Below are 25,158 nucleotides of genomic sequence, written 5' to 3'. Positions count from 1 at the left end.
AAAATTATTTAAACAAAGTGGAGGATTTTGCATTGAAACATGCAAGCTCTTTTAAAAAGGATTTGTATGTAAACTGCACAGGTTATAAATAAGGTCGCAGAGCTTGGTTGAATGTTTTAAAAGGGGATGTTTTACTGATTCATACCATTGCAACCAAAAATGGGATTGTAAAGGTCTGAAATAAAGACCTCTGCTAATCAGAGCCGCATACTTACCGCTGGTGTTCCAGATTGCGTTTTTGTGACTTTTATATCCATTTTTCATACATTGTTCCACATAGGATTTGGGATGGCAGCCCGAGATTAGGATATCACTCAGCAGCGCAATGTATGCGATGGCCAGCCTAAGCGTATCGATTTTGGAGAGGCGCTTTTCATAGGGGAAAGTTGGTACATGGCATCTGAGTTCATCAAAAGCAGAGTTGATACTGAGCATCCTCTTCCTTTCCCTAATATTAGCTGCATGTCTTTGTACCTTGTAAGGGGGAGCAGGAATTAGCCTGTGATGTTTATGCGGCTTATTAGCCTCTGGTTGAACCAACAAGGAGCTGTCCAGTTCAGCACTTCCCTCCAGCTGCAGAGCTTGTCCATCCAAATCTGTGAGTGATATCTGAGCATCATCAGGGAACATGGACTGGCAAGTAAAAGAGGGCCAAGGGGAGAGTTGGCCCGTCAGAGAAGAACAGTCAGATAGGACATTTTCTGGCTGAGGTTGGAGTTGGATATTAGAATCCATAGGGCCCCAGAATGGAAAATCCGATGTAGAATCTTGTTCAAAATCATAGAAAGGTTCCTCCATCATTTCCCCCCCAATAGTATATGAAACAGTGGAATGGACGTAGTCAGGGATTAACTTAAACTAAGTGCTATTAATACAAGGAGTAGATAGTCTAACTCTAAAAGGTTCTAGTTAACAAATAAAAATCATGGTCAGAGTATACTGCATCCGTCTCCTACCTAATACAGACACTAGTAAAGGGTGACTTTGGATTGTGAATCTGAGTGGATCTCATGATTTAAATACTTCTAGGCTTCTCAGCAGGCTAAACATCCCTATTCTTCTGAATTCAAAACTAATTAGGACACATGATTCTTGTTTTACTAGCTGTTGGCTACGAAGGGATATGAATGAATGTAACAAAAAGAACTGATCTTCTATTGACTTTCTCATTGAAAACCCATTGAAATAATGATCAAGTTTTCCCCAAGTTCAGTCTCTCTCTCCACCTCATATTTACAGAAGGGATTACACAGGGCTGAGGAGGAGGTGCATAATGCAGCCCTTTATTTTCTTGGTAGAGTGTGACTAGCCACATGTTCTGCTACAGACTGAAGGACACAATCCAATTATAGTGCTGTCAGAAACATACGACTGTGCCCTCTTTGATACAAGGAGACAGTTGGATCCTCTGTATTTTTAAGAGGGTAAAGACAGTTGGGAGAAGGCTTTATGCAGAACACTAGTGTTAAATGGGAACACGAACTTGCTTCATAATAAGTGGCTCAGCCGCTGCCACTTTATTTTGTTAAAGTGCTCTCGCTCTCTCATGCAACACGTCCGAGATGTTATTCAGCTATTCACTGCTCGATCGCCAACTGCCTGACACTCAGAAAATAGAAGCTAATGGAATAAACCATAATGGGCCCAATCCTAAAATGGGCTGAGCTGCTCTTTTACGTTAATGACCTCCCTCAACTCCCACTGGGGAGAGTTGCAGGTGTGCAGCACACCTCTGGGGAGTGGACCAACTGAGGCAGATGTGCTCAGCCCTTTGCGGGGTCAGGGTCAGTTATTATTTTTCATTCATATTACTGTAGCAACTAGAGACCCGTGGTGGGGTATATACTCCACACCGGCACTGGAGGGGTTAAATGGAACTAGCGAGCTCAATTAAGGCACCTGGATGCACCTGTGGGATGGGCCAGCCCCCACATGAAGATGCAACCCAGATGGGGAGGAGCTGGGGGGTGAGCATAAAGGAGGGAAAGATGCTGCCGAGAGAGAGGGGAAGAGCTCTACAGTTTCTGGTCGCTAGGGTGAAGGAAGGTCTTAGAGAGAGGCAGATGTACCTTAAGGCCAGGGAGGAGCTTTTGGAAAGCCAAGGTAGGAGGAAGTCCCAGGAGGCAGCAGTAAGGAGTTTGAGGGAGCAGACCTTAGCAGCTCACCACAGAGTTACTGAACTGAAACCTAGAGCTGTGGGAAAGCCGGGGTTCCCCTGGTGGTCGCTGGGAAAGGTGGTGCAGGAAGCCTCCTGACACAATGGGGAGAGGAATTATTGAATTTGGAGCCAGTCCTCCAGCCCTCGGCAGCCTCTCTCTGCACAAGAGTGGGAGGACAGCCCTGCAGAGCCAGGGAAGGGGTGAAAAGCCTGCAGAAGGGTGAGGTCGGAGCAGAGAATTATGTTGCTGGGAGTTTAATTTATTGGCTTCCAGAAGGGGTGGGGCTAAGTCTGACCTGGCTGTAGGGCTGAGTTGTAAGACGAGGCAGATGACCATGAGGCCAGAGCAGCTATCAGAACTGGCTACTCCACGAGGAAACAGCTGCTACACCACACCTAACCACAAGGGGGCATGCTGGCAGTAAACTGACCTTTCTACCTGACCCCAACTGAGATCAGGCCACCACTGCTAGACACTGCGCCCCCACATGGTAAGACCATCCCTGCCCCAACCAACTTCGGATCTATACAGACAAAGGCTGGGAGTGAACGGAAACACTGAGAGGGGAAGTGACTTGCCCAAGCTCACGGCAGGTCAACAGTACAGTCTGCCCTGTTAAAATCTGTATTTTAATAGCCTTGGTTTCAGCATCTGTCAACAATGAATCAGAAATGTTGAGGTGAGACTGTATTGCAAAAGGCCATGACCATTGTGCTGTGGGGGCGGGAGTGGAGCTTAAGCAGTTTGAATGGTCTCTTACGATAAGGACCCGGATCAGTCCCTCCATTTGAAAATGGTGCTTAAGCTCCTAAATCCCTTAGGCAGGGTTCAAAACTTTACCCCATGTACCTACATTTATACGGGATCTTCATTTTTAAATGAATGATGTATTGTCCTTATAACAAGATAAGACAGTTTAATTTGCTTCCTCGGGCTTTGATGGATCGCATTTAAATATATTTAGGTTAATTCAGCACACACATTAGCTGGCTGGAGCACCAATTCAGGAAAGCACTTAAATACATGCTTAACTTTAGGTAGATAGTTAAGTCTCTTTGATGGGAGTTAAGCATATGCTTAAACTTATTCAGTAAATCACTTAAGCAATGGGACTTAAGCATGAGCTTTAAAGTTAAGTGTTGGCCATTGGCTTAAATTCTTTCCTGAGTCAGGGTCTAGGAAAGGTATATAGACCCCCAATACAGCACACACTTACGTCCCATTGATGGACGAGGGCCATAGATAGGACTATTATAAGGCCTATCAAGAAGCTAGGGCTTATGAATGATAGGTGTTAGGTGAGACTTAAATAATGCATTGACACTTTGCATTTCACCCCGAGGGAGTTGGAAGGACCTGGTAGGATCAGGTCTCCTGTCTCTTAGCAACAAATTAGAACATAGTCACTTGTCTAAAAACTTTCATCTGTAAACAGGATTTAATTTCCTGCATATCCCTAGGGCACAGATTGTTAATCACTATTCATACTGGCGTTGGATTCGCGCACTGTGGCACATGTCTTCAGCACATGGTCACTGCAGTGCACAGTGTTGAAGACCATGCGGCAAGAGACTCCTTGCAAAGAGAAGAGGTGGGAACGTGGCATTGTGTGAGCCACCGGTAGCATCTTTTCGTGTGCAAATGAAAGGAGGAACTCTTGAATTACTGAGAATAAAGCAGAAAAGGTTTCGTTTCTGAAACCTGGTGGATAAATAGAAACGTGGTGTTCCAATGAACTCATAGAATTCATTATGGTGAAATTAACTCTGTGCCGAGGGCCAGTACGAGACCTTTGTGCAACTTAAGCCCACTTAAGAAATGCACAAGCTTTATGTTCGTCTTATGCAAAGGAGTGAATTGCACCTCAACAGAATTAAAGTGAAGGGATTATTAATGTTTGTATTATGGAAGCACTCAGACACCTCAATCAGGATTGCCAAGCACTTTACACACACAGAATGAGAGAGAGCCTCTGCCCCAAAGTGCTTACAACCTAATTAGACAAGGCAGACCCAGGGTGGGAGGGGAAACTGAGGCACAGAGGAGGGCCATGACTTGCCCACAGTCACCCAGATGGTCAGTGGCAAAGCTAGGATAAAACCAGTGCTCTTCACTAGTGTTGGGGGGAAATTTTCAACCAAAACTTTTGTTTGGGCCAAAAATGTAGATTCAGGTGCAATGAAACATTTTGGGAACTCATGTCAATGTAGGTGTCGTGGTTCGGTCAAAAGAAATCCTTCAAAAAAATGGCGGTTTTTTTTTTCAACTTTTCAATTTGCTAAAAATGTTTGAAAAATGTTGACCCCATATGACTTCCCCCCCCCCCCCAATTTTTTGGAATGGCCAGTGAACTGAGAACTCCACTGTCCTGATTCCTTTACCAGTGCCCCAACTATTAGCCCACACTGCCATCAAGCAGCAACCTCTCAAGTTGCTGGGCTACTCCAGCTATTTCTAAGTCAGGGGTAATTTTTTCCTTGGTATTTGACGTGTTTTTTAGTAAATGCAGCCTCTGTAAATTCATTCTGCAGCAAGGTTCTTTTAAACCATGTCAGTATATTTCTGAGTGTGATGAACATTCAAAGCAACATTCTCCAAGGAAGCATTGTGTCAGGGTCACTGGGGTATGGACTTACGGTGTGCATTGGGGAGGGGAGAAATGGAATCCCCAGCCCCTGTAAAGCAGTAATTAGCATTGTCATGGCAGGCTATGGGCAGGGGCAGTGGCTGTGGGAAACTTCCTTCACACTTATCTTTAAGCTCATGCCTACTGCCTGGTCCCAGCATAGCCTCTGCCATGTAGAGCTCACCTCTGCAGAATATAGGTGTCACAGGATGGCTGGTCCCTTTAAGGGGACCAAGGGCCAGCCCCATCTGTGCCCTTATTAACTAGCTGCTTCCCAGCCTGATGGAGTGGGGCTAAGCAAGTCAGCTGATACATTAGTGGACACATGGGGCTTGCAAAAGGGCTGAGAGAGAAGTCTGGGGGTGGAACCACAGGGAATAGTCAGGTTTCTGAAGAAGGCCCTGAGCCAGGGGCTGCAGGAGGCTGGGGACTCCAGGGGTACCAGGTCTCTACCACAGTAGGGAAAGACTGAAAGGGGCTGAGAACAGAGCCTGGAGGGTAGGCTGAAGAGAAGCCCACGAAGGACAGAAGAACTTTTTTTGTTTGTTGGGGCTTTTAAGTTGGAGTTTTGTTACAGCCGAAGGAGTTAAATTTGTGACGGGGCCAGCAGGCCAAGCCCAAGCTACATCATCAACACTGACCTGTGTGCATGGGCTTTAAGGAGGCCTGAAGAAGAGGGAAAAGAGCCACTCTTTGCCATGAGGGGTGCTTGGGAGCTGGGCTACCCTGTTACAATAGGGAGCAGCAAAGCCCACCTGCCCAATCACTCCAAATCTCAGCCCTCCACCCCCAAAACACAGACCTGCAACAGTTCTGTTGCATTATTAACCTGCCATGTGCAGCTCCCAACATTTTACTGTTAACAATGCATATGTAACCCACAGGTCGGTATGTTTTGTGTGTCCCCCTCTGTATCTGATCCACAGAGGATATGCGTCTATTGCAGCCTCTGGCTCTTCAGCTTAAGCTGTAGAGACTCTGGTGTTTAGCTCTGTGAGGCCCCAGTTTAATCCTTGCTGCACTGGCCAAGACTGCAGCCATCACATCAGTGAGAGTGCTGCCGGGATTCCAACTGCAGTGGGCCTCAGATGCTTGGGGGGAGAGTCCTATGGAGCCTGTGTTATCTGCCTGAGCCACTGTCTGAATTCAGCTCTGGGAGAGTAACGGTATTATAGGGTCTTTGATGTAGCACCGAGTTCACTGCACAAGGAAAGCCCCTTGGTGAAGGTACCTTCGTCTTCAATAACGAGAAGGAAGCAGTGACTGCCCTGAATGAGACCACGGAGGAGGTAATTCCTGCTCAGTAAGAACAGACTAATGAGAGGAGGAGGTTCAGCTGACAACATATGTAGTTTTCACAGTGGTGTGGCAATCTACACTCAGATGCAGCCAGGGCATCTCATTTTAAAGACATACAAGGGTGTGATGGGGCCTTTTACCAAGAATAGCCAGAACACTAGACTGAAACTGCCCTAGGAAAATAATCAAGGGCTCAGACGCATCTTTGCAAACTTCAGCCTATTCTGCTGCTATGGTAGCCTTGTGTGAATATCTAGACCATATGGATCTGTCAGATCAGAAATACTTCCAGTCTTGAGTGAAGACAAACTCTTGGCTGCATCATTCTCAGCAGATGCTGCTTCAATGCATTAAAATTCTCTTCCAGATCCATTGCTTCTAACAGTGTTGCCTGGAGATATGTCTGCCTCCACACATGGCAAGCAGATGTTCCAGCAAACCAGCATTTAGCAGCAGCATAATTCAAGGGAAATTGGCTCTTTTTGTGAGATTCTGGACAAAGCAACAGCAGTAGACAATGCAAAGAGAAGAGGGAAAAAATCCCTCTCCTTGGCCAAGCCAATTCAGAAAGAATTCAAAGCCTCAAAACAGAAGCTCCTCTCAATCATACCTGAAAAAAATCAGAGCTTTTGCACTCCAAATTCTGGGATATCTCCTTGATAGGAGCAGAAATGATTCTATAACCTTCTCCTTCAAAGCTAGACGTAACATATGGCTACATAGAGCCCCTTTCCATGAGTCCTGAATAAGTGGGTGGAAGAATCTCTGACTGTAGCAGTAACGGACCAATCCTACCTCAGATCACTGAATTATAGCTATAGTTAGGTATGGCTACTACATAGAATTTTAACAGATCTAGGCAACAGTCATCTTGCCCCAAATCTCCTTAGATCTGACATTGTCACAACAAACTCCATTGTGCTGTGGCTCATCTTCAACAGGGCTACTCTCTGAGTGAGAGAAATTCTCAGGGATATACTCCATTCTCTTCACTTGGGTCTGTGTGACAGGATGTCCACCCCACACCAGGCCTGAAGGGGTAAACTAGGCCAATTAACCTATAGACTGCACCTGGAGGAATGCCAGGGCATGCTAAGGCCTGATGAAGTCCAGCTGGGGGTGGAGCTGGTCTGGGTTTATAAAGCCAGGAAGCTGGCAACAGAAGGGAGCTGCAGGGAAGTAGGCTGAAGTCACTCCCTGGGAGAAGGGAGGTGTGGCTGGGGCTACAGAGGCGGGCAGGCTACAGTTACTCCCTAGGAGGAGAGAGTTTGGGCTGGCAATCCCAGAGAAGTGGGGAGAGCCAGAAGGTAGGAGGAGGCTCAGGGAAAGGCAGCTGGGTTCAAGAGGGAACTGACCTTGGCTGCTGACTAGAGGGTCCCTGAGCTGGAACCCAGAGTAGAGGGTGGGCCCGGGTTTCTCTGCCAGTCACCCAGGTAATGGCACCTGGGGCAGTGATAGGAAGACTGCCTGAGACTGTTGGCAAAAAGAGACTTTGACTCACCCCAGAATGGGAAACTACTTAGTGACCTGGCCAGAGGGCCGAGTCATGAAGAGGAGGCTGCAGTTCCTGGAATGAATGAGAGGCAGAGACAGAGTGATGGAGTGGGACTATGGGAAAAGGTGTTGGCCTGGCAGAGAGAATCCCTAGAATGGCCAGGAGGAGGTGCCATCCTAGCGGTGAGTAGAGGCCCCGTCACAGTCTGAAATAGGTTAATAGGCATATTCTATAGCCTGCCTTCCTGAGGGGAGAGACTTTCATCAATCCTATCAACTCTATCGATGTCAGGGAGATTTTCTTTCTTCCTCACTTTGTTAGATGTAGCCAAATGCTTAGCTAAGTATGCTGATCAAACCTATGCCTAGAAAATTCTGGTATTTTGCCTAAATCACCAACATTTCCAATACCAGACTCTTTCTAAGTAGCGTTCCCATTGCCATTGAGGCTGGGTCTACACTACCCTCCTGAATCGGTGGGTAGAAATCGACCTCTTGGGGATCGATTTATCGATCCCCGAATCAACGCTCTTACTCCACCAGCAGAGGTGGGAGTAAGCGCCGTCGACGGGAAGCCGCAGAGGTCGATTTTGCCGCCGTCCTCACAGTGGGGTAAGTCGGCTGCGATACGTCGAATTCACCTACGCTATTCACGTAGCTGAATTTGCGTATCTTAAATCGACTCCTCCCTGTAGTGTAGATGTAGCCTGAGGTATTCTCCAAAGTTCACTGAAATTTGACTGCAGCCTCACCGTTGAAAGCCATTACTCCATCCTCGCATCTAGAAGAAAAGGAGGTCTCTGCAGGAGGCTGTGTTTCCAGGAAGCAAACAGCATTCCGACTCCTTGTGTTAAAGAACACGAATTTATCATTATCTGCGAGAACAGCATCGAGATGTTATGGACTCTGCGCAGGAATCCCTGGGTGGAATGCTCTGTCACTGCCATGGCAATTCTGCAGCTTACACAAAAGCAAAGTTACTTGATAACTTTTCCCTCATTCTACTCCTAGAAACAAATCCCGATCCCGAGGAATCTGGCTGCCTCTATTCTGACCTAGGAGAAAGGTCCTTACACAAACATTTCACTGTTAAATTTAAACCTGAGTGGTGACTCCTTTTCCTTAGTTGTTTACTTTCCCAGATATTTTTTTTCAGGATAGCTTTGGAATGCTATGCTCTTGTGGGAAAGTTGTTGGATGGATTCATTTGCTTTGGGATCTTGTGACTGACCTACAATTTGCATCTAGCTGCCATGCACAAAGGATCTGACCCAGCAGTAATGTGGGATTGGTGTGCCACCCTACGTGGCCTGCTGGCAGACAGGGACAGTTGTTGCTTCTGATGCTCTAGGTCATAGGGTCAAATTTCTGTAAGGCTATCACAAGTGGAGTGAAAGCTGCTGTATCTTCATGCATTAGTCTAATTAAAGTCTTTTGGGCCAAATATAGGTATGAAATTTAATGGCCTATATTATGCAGGAAATTAGGTGAGAAAGGATCTAATATCTGTTCTGGCCTTAAACTCTGTGAAACTACAAAAGATACATTCAAAGGGTATTTTTTTTCCTGCTTCTAACTATTCCTGCACTTTTAAATGGCCTTTGGAAATGACGTTGTACTGGAAATGATGTTGTATTGCACTTTTCAAAGTATATTTCACTATAAATATTAGTTACATTTACCAGAATGCATTGGACATTACCGTGTTAAAGCTGTCTGATAAAATAACCACATATTCTTCTTCGAGTGCTTGCTCATATCCATTCCATTAGGTGTGCGCGCGCCGCGTGCACAATCGTCGGAGAATTTTCTACCCTAGCAACACCGGCGGGTCGGCTGTGGAGCACCCTAGAGTGGCGCCTTCATGGCGCTGAATATATACCCCAGCCGACCCGGCGTCCCCTCAGTTCCTTCTTACCGCCCCTGACGGTCGTTGGAACTGTGGAGCGCGGCATAGCTGTTCTCCACTCTCCCTAGCTTATTTAGTCATTCACAGTTATAGTTATAGTTCTAGTTGTTTATAGTTAAATAGTTGGTTTTTTCACTTGTTACTAGTTGTTATATAGTTCAAGGGGATTAAGGGGGTTGTCTCCCCCTTTTTCCCCCGGCCGCGTGGCCGGGCTCATGCCCAAGGCTCCCGGCTTCAAGCAGTGCGCCTCCTGCGCTAAGCCTATGCCAACGAGCGACCCGCACGACTCGTGTCTGAAGTGCCTGGGAGAGTCCCATCAAACAGATAAGTGCAAGATCTGTAAGGCCTTCAGACCAAGGACCAAGAAGGAGCGGGACTTTCGGCTCCGGCAACTCCTTATGGAGGCGGCACTTAGCCCGGACGCTCCATCAGCGCGTCAGGCCCCGGCACCTGGCACCTCGGTGCGCAGTGCCCCAGCGGCACCGACTATTCCGACCACGCGAGTGGCGTCGGACAAGCCTCCACGGCACCGGACCTCGTCGGCACCGCAAGCACAGCAAGTGCCTCGGCGCCGTTCATTATCCCCGGGACATAAAAAAGCCCATAAGACGGGGACCTCCGTGCCGAAGACGCCGGCTCCCCCAGTGCCGGGGGTAGAGCCGCGTCCGCCTGTGGAGCACCGGAAACAGGTGCCTCCAGCACCGTCGACTCCGGCTCCGAGGCCGTTGAGTCCGGTGCAGACAGGGTCTCCACCGAGACCGGCGGTGATACAGTGCCTCCCGTCGACCCCAGAGACCTTCGCGACGGCGAGAGACTTGATCGCTCTCACGGAGCCGGCACCGCCCCAACCACCGGCACCGCCGGCACCGTTGACTCGTCCGGTCCAGTCTAGGGGGAAACCTGCCTTGATGCGCCCTCCATCGCAGGGGCTGGAACCACGGCACCGGTCCAGGTCCCGAAGCAGGTCCCCACGCCGCTCGCAGTCCCGGCGCCGGATATCACCTCGGCACCGGTCGTACTCGCGGCTAAGATCTTCGTCGCGGCACCGCTCTACGTCTCGGCACCGTTATGATCGTCGGCACCGATCAACATCGAGACGTAGTTCTCGGCACCGCTACGATCGACGCTCGACGTCGAGAGGCCGCTCCCGGCACCGGGCCTACTCCAGGTCATCGTCGAGGTCCAGATCCGACTCCCGGCACCGGAGAGGTCATCGGCACCGATCGCGATCCCGGCACCGATCGCCGGCACCGCGTGGAGATAGAACATCTCCGGACCGGCACCGTGCGGCACCGCAGCCCACGGGATTCGTCTCGGCGCACTCGGCACCGCCATGGCCATCGAGATCGGTGTCTCGCTCCTCTGAGGACTTATCGAGATCGGCATACCCCCCTCAGGGGCAAGCCGAGGAGCAGGACATAGGCCACTGGCAGGAGGTAGCAGAGGACCCTGCTCATGGCCCATCTCACTGGTCGTTCTGGACCCCGTGGGCGTACCATCAGGCGCAAGGGGCTCCAATAACTTCGACCTCTCGCTCGGGCCACTCCGTTAGAAGGGCCCCGGAGTCCACCATCTCTCGGCCTCCGCCAGGGGGCATGGAGGCTTCCGTGTCCGCACCACCTGACGTCCTGGACCCAAGCGCAGGTGATGCTCCGGCCCAGGAGCAGGGAGACCAGGACCCTCCCTTGGATCCTTTACCACCGGAGGCATCTTCCTCTTCCTCTCCGGATGAGGCAGTGGCGGGCACATCGTGCACAGGTCCACCCCCAATAGATCTTCGGGCTCACCAGGACCTCCTACGTAGGGTGGCCCGTAATATGGACCTGCAGGCGGAGGAGATAGTGGAGGTGCAGGACCCCATCGTAAATATCCTCGCGGCGGATGCCCCATCGAGAGTGGCGTTACCCCTGATCCGCACGATCCAGGCGAATGCAAATACGATATGGCAAACTCCTGCCTCTATCCCACCCACAGCGAGAGGGGTGGAAAGAAAGTACTTTGTCCCCTCCAAAGACTAGGAGTACTTGTATACCCATCCCCAGCCGTGTTCACTGGTGGTGGCATCAGTGAATGCAAGGGAGCGCCACGGTCAACAGGCCGCAGCGCCCAAATCGAAGGAGGCTAAGCGCCTCGATTTGTTTGGCCGTAAAGTTTATTCAGCCGGAGGGCTGCAACTTAGAGCGGCTAACCAGCAGGCGCTCCTGAGCTGCTACAACTTTAACTCCTGGAACTCTATGGGGAAGTTCAAGGAATTGGTTCCCCAAGAGTCCAGGGAGGAGTTTGGGGCCTTGGTAGAGGAGGGTAAGAAGGTGGCTCGGACCTCCTTACAGGCCTCCTTGGACATAGCGGACTCGGCTGCGAGAACCCTGGCTTCGGGTATCGCTATGCGAAGGATCTCCTGGCTCCAAGTTTCGGGTTTGCCACCGGAATTGCAACAAACCCTGCAGGATTTGCCCTTCGAAGGACAGGGGTTGTTCTCGGAGAAGACGGACTCTCGCCTGCAGAGCCTCAAGGACTCCAGGACAATCATGCGCTCCCTGGGGATGCATGTTGCGGGCCCTCAGCGCAGGCCATTTAGGCCTCAGCCTCAGCGCTTCTACCCCCCCCCCCACCTCGTCAGAGACAGGACTCGGCCCGGAGGTGCGGGCGAGGTGGTAGACGAAGGTGGACCGGCCCTCAACCCGGTCAGAACCAAGGGCCACCAAGGCCACCCGCAGGCCCCAGGCAGAACTTTTGAAGGTGCGGTCGAGGACGGCGCCCCAGTCATCCCCCAGGATCCAACCCCCTCCTTTCGGGATCGCCTCTCCCACTTCCACCGTGTTTGGTCCCTTATAACTTCGGACCGTTGGGTCCTTCGCACAGTGGAGAGGGGATACGCTATCCAGTTTTCTTCAATCCCCCCCTCCCACCCCCCTTCCCCGTCCCTCTTCAGGGACCCTTCTCACAAGCAACTTCTTATACAGGAGGTTTCCACGCTCCTTGCTATGGGGGCCATAGAGGAGGTTCCAGTAGAGTTAAGGGGCAAGGGATTTTATTCCCGTTACTTCCTCATTCCCAAGTCCAAAGGAGGTCTGCGACCCATCTTGGACTTGCGCGGACTCAACAAATTCGTAGTAAAGTTGAAGTTCCGCATGGTCTCTCTGGGGGCCATTATCCCTTCCCTCGATCCTGGAGACTGGTTCGCCGCCCTCGACATGAAAGACGCATACTTTCACATCGCAATTTACCCGCCTCACAGACGCTTCCTGCGATTCGTAGTAAGCAAAGTGCACTATCAATTTGCAGTCCTTCCCTTCGGCCTATCCTCGGCCCCAAGAGTCTTCACGAAATGTATGGCTGTCGTGGCAGCGTACCTTCGTCGGCAAGGGATACAGGTGTTCCCGTACCTAGACGACTGGCTGGTACGCGGTCGCACCAAAGAGCAAGTTCGAGCTCACATCCACATAATAGTGCACACATTCAACGAGTTGGGCATCCTACTCAACAAGGACAAATCCACTCTAGAACCTACCCAGAGAATAGAATTCATCGGCGCTGTCCTAGACTCCAGACGTGCACAAGCCATCCTGCCAGACAACCGCTTTTGCACCATCACGGGCCTCATTCAAGGGCTCAAGGCCTTCCCAACTACCACGGTGAGGTCGTGCCTTACCCTGCTGGGTCACATGGCTTCCTGCACGTACGTAACCAGGCATGCCAGACTTCGGCTTCGCCCACTCCAGACCTGGGTGTCATCGATATACCGCCCACATCGGGACAGCCTGAACATGGTGGTCACGGTCCCGAACTCGGTCCTGACCTCCCTCACCTGGTGGCTCGATCACAATGTGGTTTGCGAGGGGATGCCGTTTCACGCCCCACAACCCTATCTGCACCTGGTCACAGACGCTTCATCTCTGGGTTGGGGCGCCCATCTCAACGAGCACCATACCCAGGGCCTGTGGACTGCACCTCAGCTAGCCCTGCACATCAATGTTCGGGAACTGATGGCGGTGCGCCTGGCGTGCCAGGCATTTCTCAATCTCCTACGTGGCCGCTGTGTGTTAGTTCTCATCGACAACACCACGGCCATGTTTTACATCAACAAGCAAGGAGGAGCACGTTCGTCAATTCTATGCCAAGAGGCCATTCGCCTGTGGGACTTCTGCATCGCCCACTCAATCCATCTCACGGCATCGTTCCTCCCTGGAGTCCAGAACACTTTAGCGGACCGACTCAGCAGGTCCTTTCAGACGCACGAGTGGTCTATCCGGCCGGACATCATACATTCCGTCTTCCAGAAGTGGGGGTTTCCCCAGATAGACCTGTTTGCATCTCGAGACAACAGGAAGTGCCACGTGTTCTGCTCCCTGCAAGGTCGAGCTCCGGGCTCCCTCTCGGATGCGTTTCTCCTTCCCTGGAAAGACCACCTGTTTTATGCCTTCCCTCCGTTTCCTCTGGTCCACAAGGTACTGCTCAATTTGCGCAGAGACCAGGCACAGGTAATTCTGGTCGCTCCAGCGTGGCCGAGACAACACTGGTACACCACACTGTTAGAGCTCTCGGTTCAGACACCGATCCCGCTTCCATTATGTCCGGATCTCATCTCTCAGGACCACGGCCGGCTGCGTCACCCCGACCTGCAATCTCTTCACCTCACGGCGTGGCTGCTCCATGGTTCACCCAGGCAGAGCAACAATGCTCACTCTCGGTCCAACAGATTCTGCTGAGCAGTAGGAAGTCTTCAACACGGACCACATACTTGGCCAAGTGGAAGCGGTTCTCCTGTTGGTGCGAACAACGAGCTACGTCCCCGTTACAGGCACCTATCCCTCTCATTTTGGAATATCTCCTCTCCCTAAAACAGCAGGGGTTGGCGATATCTTCAATTAGAGTCCACCTGGCCGCTATATCGGCTTTTCACCCAGGGGAACTCGCGTCCTCGGTATTCTCTAACCCGATGGTCGTTAGATTCCTCAAGGGCTTAGACCGGATGTACCCACAACGTCAACCCGTCCCGACGTGGGACCTCAACCTGGTTCTCTCCAAGCTCACAGGTCCTCCATTCGAGCCATTGGCCACCTGTTCACTTTTGTACCTATCCTGGAAGACAGCCTTCCTCGTAGCCATCACCTCAGCAAGGCGCGTTTCTGAACTCAGGGCGCTTACATCCGAGCCCCCTTACACAGTTTTCCATAAGGATAAAGTGCAGCTTCGTCCACATCCTGCCTTTCTCCCTAAGGTGGTTTCTCCTTTTCATATCAACCAGGATATATTTCTCCCGGTCTTTCATCCTAAACCACATGCTACTCGCCAGGACCAACGTTTGCATTCTCTGGACGTACGCAGGGCCCTGGCTTTCTATATTGACCGCACAAGGCACTTTAGAAAGACGACGCAACTCTTCGTTGCAGTGGCCGACCGAATGAAAGGCTCACCGGTCTCCTCACAACGCCTATCCTCCTGGATTACGTCTTGCATCCGGACTTGCTATGACCTGGCAGGTGTCTGAGCACCGCACCTCACCGCTCACTCCACGAGGGCTCAAGCTTCCTCGACGGCTTTCCTGGTGCAAGTTCCAATCCAGGACATTTGTAGAGCGGCGGTTTGGTCATCAGTCCACACGTTTACAGCTCACTATGCACTAGTGCAGCAGTCCAGGGACGATGCTGCCTTCGGATCAGCGGTTTTGCACACAGCAATGTCTCACTCCGACCCCACCACCTAAGTTGGGCTTGGGAGTCACCTAATGGAATGGATATGAGCAAGCACTCGAAGAAGAAAAGACGGTTACTCACCGTTGTAACTGTTGTTCTTCGAGATGTGTTGCTCATATCCATTCCAAACCTGCCCCCCTTCCCCACTGTCGGAGTAGCCGGCAAGAAGGAACTGAGGGGGCGCCGGGTCGGCTGGGGTATATATTCAGCACCATGAAGGCGCCACTCTAGGGGGCTCCACAGCCGACCCGCCGGTGTTGCTAGGGTAGAAAATTCTCCAACGATCGTGCACGCGGCGCGCGCACACCTAATGGAATGGATATGAGCAACACATCTCGAAGAACAACAGTTACAACGGTGAGTAACCGTCTTTTGAGTATGTTAATTTTCTAGTGAAAAAAGGTTTGGACGTTGACTTGAACACATGACCATAAGCCAGAAAAGCAGAAATTCTAAGCCCAGCCCTGCAATGCTAACTTCTCCAGTGACTTCACTAGGGTATCTTGCTAGTAGGGCTCAGTGGAAAGCCAGAAAAAAGAACTTGAGGTTTTGAAATTTGTTTTCATTCCATGTCAGAATGAAATCAAGACCTTTCAAGATTTTTTTGTTGGGAAAAACATATGAGCCGAAAACATAGTAACCCAGTGGTTAGGTGAATCACCAGAATAAGGACTTGAACCCCACTTTCCCACGAGTGCCTCTGATCATTAGGCAATTGGCTATTCTGTATATTCTGGGCTGTATAAGTAGGAGCATTGCCAGCAGATCGAGGGATGTGATCATTCCCCTCTATTCGTCATTGGTGAGGCCTCCTCTGGAGTACTGTGTCCGGTTTTGGGCCCCACACTACAAGAAGGATGTGGAAAAATTGGAAAGAGTCCAGCAGAGGGCAACAAAAATTATTAGGGGGCTGGAGCACATGACTTATATAATGCCTGCATCTGTAACTTTCACTCCATGCATCTGAAGAAGTGAGGTTTTTTACCCATGAAAGCTTATGTCCAAATAAATCAGTTAGTCTTTAAGGTGCCACCGGACTCCTTGTTGTTTTTTGTGGATGCAGACTAACACAGCTACCCCCGATACATGACTTAAGAGGAGAGGCTGAGGGAATTGGGATTGTTTAGTCTGCAGAAGAGAAGAATGAGGGGGGATTTGATAGCTAGTTTCAACTACCTGAAAGGGAGTTCCAAAGAGGATGGATCTAGACTGTTTTCAGTGGTACCAGATGACAGAACAAGGAGTAATGGTCTCAAATTGCAGTTGGGGAGGTTTAGGTTGGATATTAGGAAAAACTTTTTCACTAAGAGGGTGGTGAAGCACAGGAATGAGTTACCTAGGGAGGTGGTGGAATCTCCTTCGATAGAGTTTTTAAGGTCAGACTTGACAAAGTCCTCGCTGGGATGATTTAGCTAGGGATTGGTCCTGCTTTGAGCAGGGGTTTGGACTAGATGACCTCCTGAGGTCCCTTACAACTCTAATATTCTATGATTCTGATGGCTTATGCTCTGTCTGGTTTGACCGGAAGTTTCATCCTGGACCTGAGAAACCTTCCCAACAAAACGTCTGTTGAAACCAATGCATTTCCATGAAATATTTCGGTTTTGCCAGAATGGCATTTTTCGGGGGGAGGAGGGGAGAGTTTTGTCCAAAATTGTTCAATCTGCTCCAATTGGTAGATGAAGCAACTCATCTTTGGACTTGTACAAGTTAGAGATGTAGAAGTGGCCAGAGGTCTGCATGACTTAAATAGCTCCAAAGTGCACTGAACATATGAGTTAAATGCTGATGATCCAACATCTGTAACACAGTTAAGCCACTTTGCCCAGCAACTGTGTGGATCTGCAATTCATGGCAGTGCTGTCAAGGTGGTTGGAAGTTTCTTTCATAGATGAAAGGAGAAGGGCAGAGCATAGGCAGTCGATAGTGGAAGACAGGGCAGCAGGGTGTCCAAGGGTTTGGGGAATACTTTGCCATGGGTGAAGAATGGAATTTTTGATGTGCAAACTGCACAGAGTTCTGGGAGGAGATTAGCAATGGTCCTGGCTGGACTACAGCCACACAAATGAATTTCAAAGCACTGGATTTGACTCCAGCTGAGCACCCTGCTGAACAAGTTTGCTCAACATCTCCACAGCGCCTGCCTGGAAGACTGCCAATGCATGGAACTCTCACTGAAGTCAATGGCATGGGATGTCTGTCGAATCAAACCCAGTGTCTGTGAAGTGCTTTGAACATGAGAAGTGCAAAGTATTATCATGTAAGGATAGAATATGCTGCTGCTTAAGCTAAAACAATAGCAAATGTAACAGCGTAATAAAAAGCAGAGCAAGGTTTTCCATGGTGGGAGCATTTCAAAGGGATAACAAAGTATTTTGGAAAGCCTAGAATAATTGCTAAATGAAACCTGCATAGTGAATAAAGGAAGTTGATTTTAAGCGAGAAAGGTAACAGGACTTTTATTATTCACAGGGTTATAAACTTCAGATGTCAATGTTTGAGGAGGGAAGGCACCAGTGAATGAATGATAATCTAACTTTGATTTTTTGTTTAGTATAAATTGTTCATAAAATTCCTTTGCTTTTAGCATTTTAGGTGTTTAAAAGTGAACATGGTCATTTAACCTTTCCTCTCTGTATTTGGAGACTCTCATAAAATTAATTCCAGTCTCTTTAGACCAAGAAAGATATTACCTTGAATAGAAACAAGGTTGGTTTCCTATCTTTCATGGGAATCTTTATGGGCTGGATTGTGAACTTTTGCTGAGCCATTACTCAAACAAATCATTCCATTGAAGTCAATCGGCCTCTCGTATGAGTAAATGATCACCATGGTTTGACACCAGTTCAGGAAATTACTTAAGCACCTGCTTAGCTTTAAGGCTTTGATTTCAACAGGGCTTAAGTACATGCTTAGGAGCCCTTCTGGAATAAGGATGCCTTAGTGGGACACTAACCCTAATCTGCCCCTATGATTCCGAAACATACTGGAGGAAGGCTAGTTTAAAGGAAACACCCTGGTTTTGGTTTTACAGTATGCCTATCCAAGGCTTTGGGCACCCTACCATGTTAATTAATTATACAATATCATAAAATCCCACTGACATTCAACTAATCAATTCAGCAGGAGCTCAGCCAGCCAGATACCTACAGAAACTCCTTTTTACCCCTTCCTTGTGGGAAGCAAACTCTGGCCCTGCTCCAAAAGCCCTCTCCAAGGGGTATCTTTTGGTGGTCTTCCGAGCATGCTGCAAATCTGGACTATTTCAGACCAAGGTGAGGAGTGTGTTCCAGAGCCATAGCAGAGGCCATGCAGCCTATGCCCCCTCTCTTTTTTACAGGAAGTGCGTTGTCCCATTGTAGACAGTCACTGCCCAGAACCAGGGCTTGGGCAGTCAGTTCAGTGGCTAGAGCTGTAGGTGATCAGGCCTGAGGGCTCAAGTCAGAGTCCGTAGCCACGGTCTGGAGTCAAGGGTTGAGCCAAGGTCAATAGCAGGTGCCAGAGTCAATAATCAGGGACTGGAGCCAAGGATCAAGCCAGAGGCAAGAACCAGAAGGCAGGGTGAGGAGACATGAACAACACACGGCCTGTCTCAGCAGCAGGTCAGGGATCTGCTTTGTTGCACAGACAACTTCTTGGCACTCCCCCCCCCCCCCCCCCCCCCACGCTTAAATAGTAGGTCTGGACTAATCAGAGGTCATGGGAGGGGCTGCTGGTCATGTGTACTGTGTGGGGCACGTCCCAAAGCACCTGCTCTCCCACAATGGGTGGCGTGTTGATCAGGGCTCCGCCAAGGCTGTCTGGTGGCAGTGTGTAGGTGCTGCCTGTCTGCAGACTCAGGCATAATAAACAGGGCCAGGTTCTGTCTCCCTTATAGATGTGGAATAGTACATCGCTTCTCAAGTAGACCTGTGGCTCTCCCTGAGAGCACTCAGAGGGGAGGGAAGGTGTCTCAGGCCAGCCACTCCTTTAATGGTGTAAATGCCCGTGCAGCTCTAACTTGCACAGCTGTGTGTCCGCAAGCTGCAATGGGTGCCCTGCAACCGCCTTTCCCCACTGCACCTGAGTTCTGACAAGGTGCCCCCAACAGCCAGTGAGGGGAGCTGATGAGGCTTTTGCAGAGAACCCGCAACTGTTAGCTTCTGAAATTTGTGGGACAAAATGCTCTCCATGGATCAGTCCAGAGGGAGTGGCATAATGCCAAGTCTAAGCTCTTCCAATGTATGCCAAGGCCAGGGACCTACACCCATCCCCACACACCTGCACAGCACTCCTCGGGGACTGTTAATCACACAGCTGGCACCTTGTAAACCTGCCTGGAGACCTGGGATTTGAAAACAATGTGATCCAGGCAGATTTGCAGAGGGATGGCTGTTTGACTGACCGCTGTTGCCACTTTATGAAAAGCCCAGCACATGGGCACGGTATAAAACGGGAACAACAGCTTCAAAAATAGCTGCATGTGTGGAGGGGGAAATCAAAGGAACACCTTTTTCATGCTAGTCTGCTCCGGGAAAGAAACTCTCTACCCTCACTATTACATAGCATCTTCAAATGGTTCAGCCCCAATCCAGCAACTCATTCAAGCATAGGCTTAAGGTTGGCTTCTATGGGGATAATCAGAGACTTGCCGTCAAGCACATGCTGAAGTGGATCGGTGTCTTAGGGTTTGTCTATCCTGCAGTTAAACACCCACTGCTGGCCTGTGTCAGCTGTCTTAGGGTCACTGGGCTGTAAAATTGCCCACAAGATGGGAGAGGCCCAGAGCCTGGACATCTACACTGCAATTTGACAACCCTGATGCAGCTGATGGGCCAGCTGCAGGAGTTTAATTGTGGTGTAGACAAACCCTTTGTGACTTTGATTTCCTACTGTCTCTGGCTCACCTAGGAAGGGTGAGTTTTAGACTGAGGTCGAACCTGAGCATCAGCTGGGCTCTGATTTAGAACTTCCCAGTGTTCAGGAAACCTGCCTAGCATGAAAGAGCTCTGCATCAACTCTTTACTCTACCACAGGCTTCCTGTGTGGTCACGGGGGAGTCACTGAGAACTAGATCTACATACGCGACAAAGATAAGGTGCCACAGGACTCTTGGTCGCTTTTTACAGATCCAGACTAACACGGCTACCCCTCTGACACTAGATCCATATAGGCACTTAGGTGCCTAAAACCAGAATTTAGACCCCACTCAGCTGCAACTTAATCCTGTAATGCCTAAAGCCCCTAGGCAGCCAAGTTTCCACTGGTAAAGTTCACCAGGCACTTAAAATCTGCTGATGGGCATGTGCCATCTGCCTCAGTCGTGACACCCAGGGCCTAACTCATGCCTTCCTCCCAGTGGGCTTGTTTAACTGGGTGTTCTCTGGCCTGCACTGCCCATACTGTGGGCACAACCACCTCCATTTTGTGAATGCTGGTGGCACGCAAGGCCCCATATGAATCTTGCCCTTTGTGTTTAAATTGCCTTTGCTTCTATGAAAAAGACCCCAAGCCCAGAAGATTTCATTTGACCCAATGTGAATTTTCTTCGGACTCTGAAAATTCTGAACAATGTTGTGGGTTGATCAAAAAGAATTAAAAAACCAAACCAAACCAAACCCAGGGCACTGCCAGAGAACCAGAAAACTCAGTTATTCACCCCGCTCTAGTCACAAGTTCTAGGGGGGCCTCTGTGGTTTGCTTCATATCCCCCTCTGCTCATATAGCAACATCTGAGTCCAGGGTCTGTGTCTGCCTTGCATCAGGGAGAGACATCCTTGCCATCCCTTCTCCTTTTTAATCTGTAACCCTTGTCATTCTTTGTGCAATCTGCCAGGACCCAAATGTGGGCACCTCCAAACCTTTGCATTATCCAAATCCCTTCCTTATCCTCCAGCATGAGATGCATGAGAAAAGCACCCTCTGCAGCATGTCTCTCATGCTGGGAGACAATGAAGGGTTCGGATAATGCTTAGGTGCAGGTAACAGAGCAGAGACCCCTGGCTGGGACTGCCAGGAAGAGGAGGATGAGCCCGTGGCCACAGGAGAGGCTACCTTGTAGCTAAATGGCTCCCCAGTGTAGGGAGCCCTTGCAGCCCTGCTGTCATGGCAGCAATTGAGCAGGGCAGAGCAGAGACCCCTGGCCAGAATGAGCCCCCAGCTGTGAGGGAGGCCACCTCACTGTTGAATGGCTGACTGGCTCCTACCCTCTCAATTATCTGCTCCTGATTATCGAAATAAAATCCATGTCCCCCTTGCTATTTATGATCGGGAGTGCACGGTGTCTCCTAAAGATGGGCAGACTCTGGATTCAGCTCTCATGATCTGTCAGTGTGAGTGCCTCCTGGCAGGGACCACGTGGTCTTTTCTCTTTGGCAAGCGCCTCACACCTTCTAACTGGAAATAAATAATGGTGTCTGATAAGGAGAGCTGACGTCCAGCCCTCCCTCCGCACAGCACAATTCCCAGGGGCAAGAATTGGGGAACATCTGGGAAGAAGAATTCTCTATCTTCCACCTACACCCCTCAGAACCATTACAAATATCATTTCATGTTATTAACTAATTATGTATATGTCTGCACCCCCCATTTATAATGGCTGCATGGAACACAAGGAAATCTGTATCAGCAATGTAACTGGTTTTCCCCCTGGCACCATTAACTTTTAAAGTGGTGTTCTGACTAGGGCTGGGAGAAATTTCAGCTAAAACTTTTTTTGTTACCAAAAATGCATATTTAGCTCAATAGAAACATTTAGCAAATTTGTGCCACATTCACCAAATTGTTTCAGCTACAAAACCAAGAAAAAACAAATCTGAAAAAGTTGAAACACTTTGCTCCAATGTTTTTGAAATTAAGTGTTTTGATTTTGAGTCAAAATTGCTTTGTTCAGAATTTTGATTCAGTTATCTTTTTTGGGGAAAAAAAGATTTAAAAAGCCCTCAAAATGAAACAATATTTTATTTGACCAAAAATAAAAATAAAATCACTTTTGGGTTAAAAAAATCTTTTTGGGTAGATCCAAACATTTCCTATTCAGCTACCAAACCAAAAAAAATCAGTTATTTGTACAGCTTTAGTTCTGACTAATCTTCACTCTTTATCACAATTATCAACTGGGGAGAGACGATGCTCTTTAGTACATGTGTTCTAATAGTGTAACTAGTGCAGCAAAAGGGAGTAAAATCAGTGAATGGCAACCTCCTGAAAAAGAATGAAAAGAACAATGGAGAGTAATTGAAGAAACAGTCGGATGGCAGTATATAGTATTGTTCAGAATATGTTCCACACCAAGTGTTGATTGTAGTTCTATATTAATGGCAAAGTTTTGGACACTCAGTGATGGCTAGCCCAAGCAACAGTCTGCAAATCACAGCTGGTAGCAGGGCAGATAATTAGACAAGCAGCATCCTCAGGAAAAGTGAGGTTCTTCAAAAGGCCCCTTTCATAGAAAAGAAGTTTGTTGGAGGTGTCCATCTGTGAGGTGCATTACCAGAACGTGGAGGGCATTCATGAGATACCTGGGCCATGCGTGGTGAACAATGGGAGGAACAGTGTTCATAACTGGGCCATGTTTTCCAAAGAGGTTGGCATGTTGAGCACTTTTGAAACTTGGGCCATAATGTCTCAGTCAGAGCTGAGCATGTTTGAAAATCCAGCCCAGCTGTGTACCAGACTGGGAGTCCGATCCAAAGCCCATTGGAGTCAGCAATGCCGTGGGTGTGTAAACCCACTGGAGTGTTACATGCCCCATCTGTGCCTGAGCCAGAGGGGAAGGGAGTCTGTTGCAGCTCTCAGCTAGCAAGTCTTGCTCTTTAGCTCAAGCTATAGAGACTCATGCTTTTTAGCTCTCAAGATTGCCCTGTTCAGTTCCCATATTGGCCAAGATAGCAGCCGTCACACCTGCACAAACAGTAATACCCCTAAGTGACTGGAAAACAAGGAAGTGTGCATGGCTTACATAGGAATCACCTGTACAGCAATGCAATCATCCAGAGCATATTAGAGTTCATGTCAGTAATGGAGAGACTGTGAAAATGTCTCTCCTGTATGCATGCAGTGTAGTTGTGGCTGTGTTGGTCCCAGGGCCGGCTCCAGGCACCAGCTTAACAAGCAGGTGCTTGGGGTGGCCAAGGGAGAGGGGCGGCACCTGCGGCAATTCGGGGGCGGCAGGTCCCTCACTCCCTCTAGGAGCGAAGGACCTGCCGCCGCCGATCGCAGCTTTTTTTTTTTTTTCCAATTGCTGCCACCGATCGCAATTGCGATCATGGCTTCTTCTTCTTTTTTTTTTTTTTTGCTTGAGCCGGCCCTGGTCAGTCCCAGGATATTAGCAACAAGGTGAGTGAGGTAATATCTTTTATTGGACCAACTTGTCTCTCTCTCTTTCTCTCTCGTATGCAGTGTGCTGCAGGAATGGCTATCGTGCACGGTTGTGTGACTCATTGGCACATATAGAACATCCCAGTGTAGCCGAGAGAGCACAGCACCTTTTTAAAATGTGGTGGTGAATGTGGCTGCTGGCCACATAGGCCCTGGCATGTCGTTAGCGATGATGTGGTGTGATAACAAGGACTTTTTTATTGTTTTGCATTGTAGAAACATGCCAAAGAGATCAGTGGAAAGGCCTCAGGCAGGGAGTTTTCACCAACTTTCCAAATGAGGATCGGAAGCCAGAAGCACATTAATGGGAGGTTGCGCTGGTTTGGAAAACAGAAGTTGGAGAGAGAGAGCGGTCCAGGAGTGAGAAGAATCTACAAGGGGTGAGGTGGGAGAGGGGTGGTGTGGTAATGGAAGAAAAGAGAAAACTAGAGGCAAAAATCATCACAAAGATATCCAGCCCCAGGAGTTAGGGGGCGGAGATGGATTCCTAATCCTTAGACCCCCTGGATTACCTGACACAGGCCCATAAAATGCCATGCCGTGAGGATTGCCCAACACAGGCACCCCAAAGAGCCGTGCCCTGGCCTGTATTACATTTTAAGGGCCTGATCCAAAGTGCACTGAATTGAATAGACTTGTCTTTTGCTGAGGCCCAGGGAGTGAAATGAAGGGTGTGGGGCTTGCTGTGACCCCACAGCAGTTTTCTGACATTGCAGATCAGCGCTATGTACAGACTGACTGGACACACCCGGGGCCACCAGATGGCTCCCTCGGTAACAAGGTGCTGAGTGCTACCACAGAGCTTTTGGGTCTGCCCTGGGAAGAGACAGGATTTCTAGACAGAGACCCTCCTGCTTTGTCCCCCTGCATAGCAGATCCACGCCTTTTAAACCCTTCGGAGCCCTAATGCACTGGATGAGGCTTAAGATCAAACCCTCCAGTTTAGTCTGTCTGCAGAAAAGGCCCCATCCAACTTTCATTGAAATGAATGGGTCTTTCCCATTGGCTTTAATGGTAGTTGAAATTCCATGTATATACCTGAGTGCTACACCACAGACTGAATTGTTTTTACCAGACTGAATTGCCCTCCGGACATTAGGGCTGCTGCTCGTCTCAACCAAAGTGGCCAAATAACGTCGGAAACTCTGGAAGGCCTAATGTGCTGCTAGTGTCTTGCTTATTTACTTGTGAAGCCAGGATCGTCTTTATTAGAGGTCTGTCTATTGGCTTGTTTGCTGGAGTGTTTTTGCCAGGTTCTAAGTGGCTTAGCAATGGTCTTCCTGCCATCTATATTCAATTGTCCTGGTTGATGGGAGCCATCAAGAGTCCAAACCACCATTAATGGCCCACACTTTGCATAATTACAATAGGCCCTCAGAGTTATATTTTATATTTCTAGTTTCAGATACAAGAGTGATACATTTATACAAATAGGATGACCACACTCAGTAGATTATAAGCTTTGTAATGATACCTTACAAGAGATCTTTTGCATGAAGCATATTCCAGTTACATTATATTCACTCATTAGCATATTTTCATAAAATCATATAGAGTGCAATATCACAATACCAATAATAATTTACATGCCTAAGGCAGTTGAATACACTAATATCC

This window comes from Chrysemys picta, chromosome 11 (genome assembly GCF_011386835.1).
Source record: "Chrysemys picta bellii isolate R12L10 chromosome 11, ASM1138683v2, whole genome shotgun sequence".
Taxonomy (NCBI): domain Eukaryota; kingdom Metazoa; phylum Chordata; order Testudines; family Emydidae; genus Chrysemys; species Chrysemys picta.
This window is presented reverse-complemented; position numbering follows the sequence as displayed.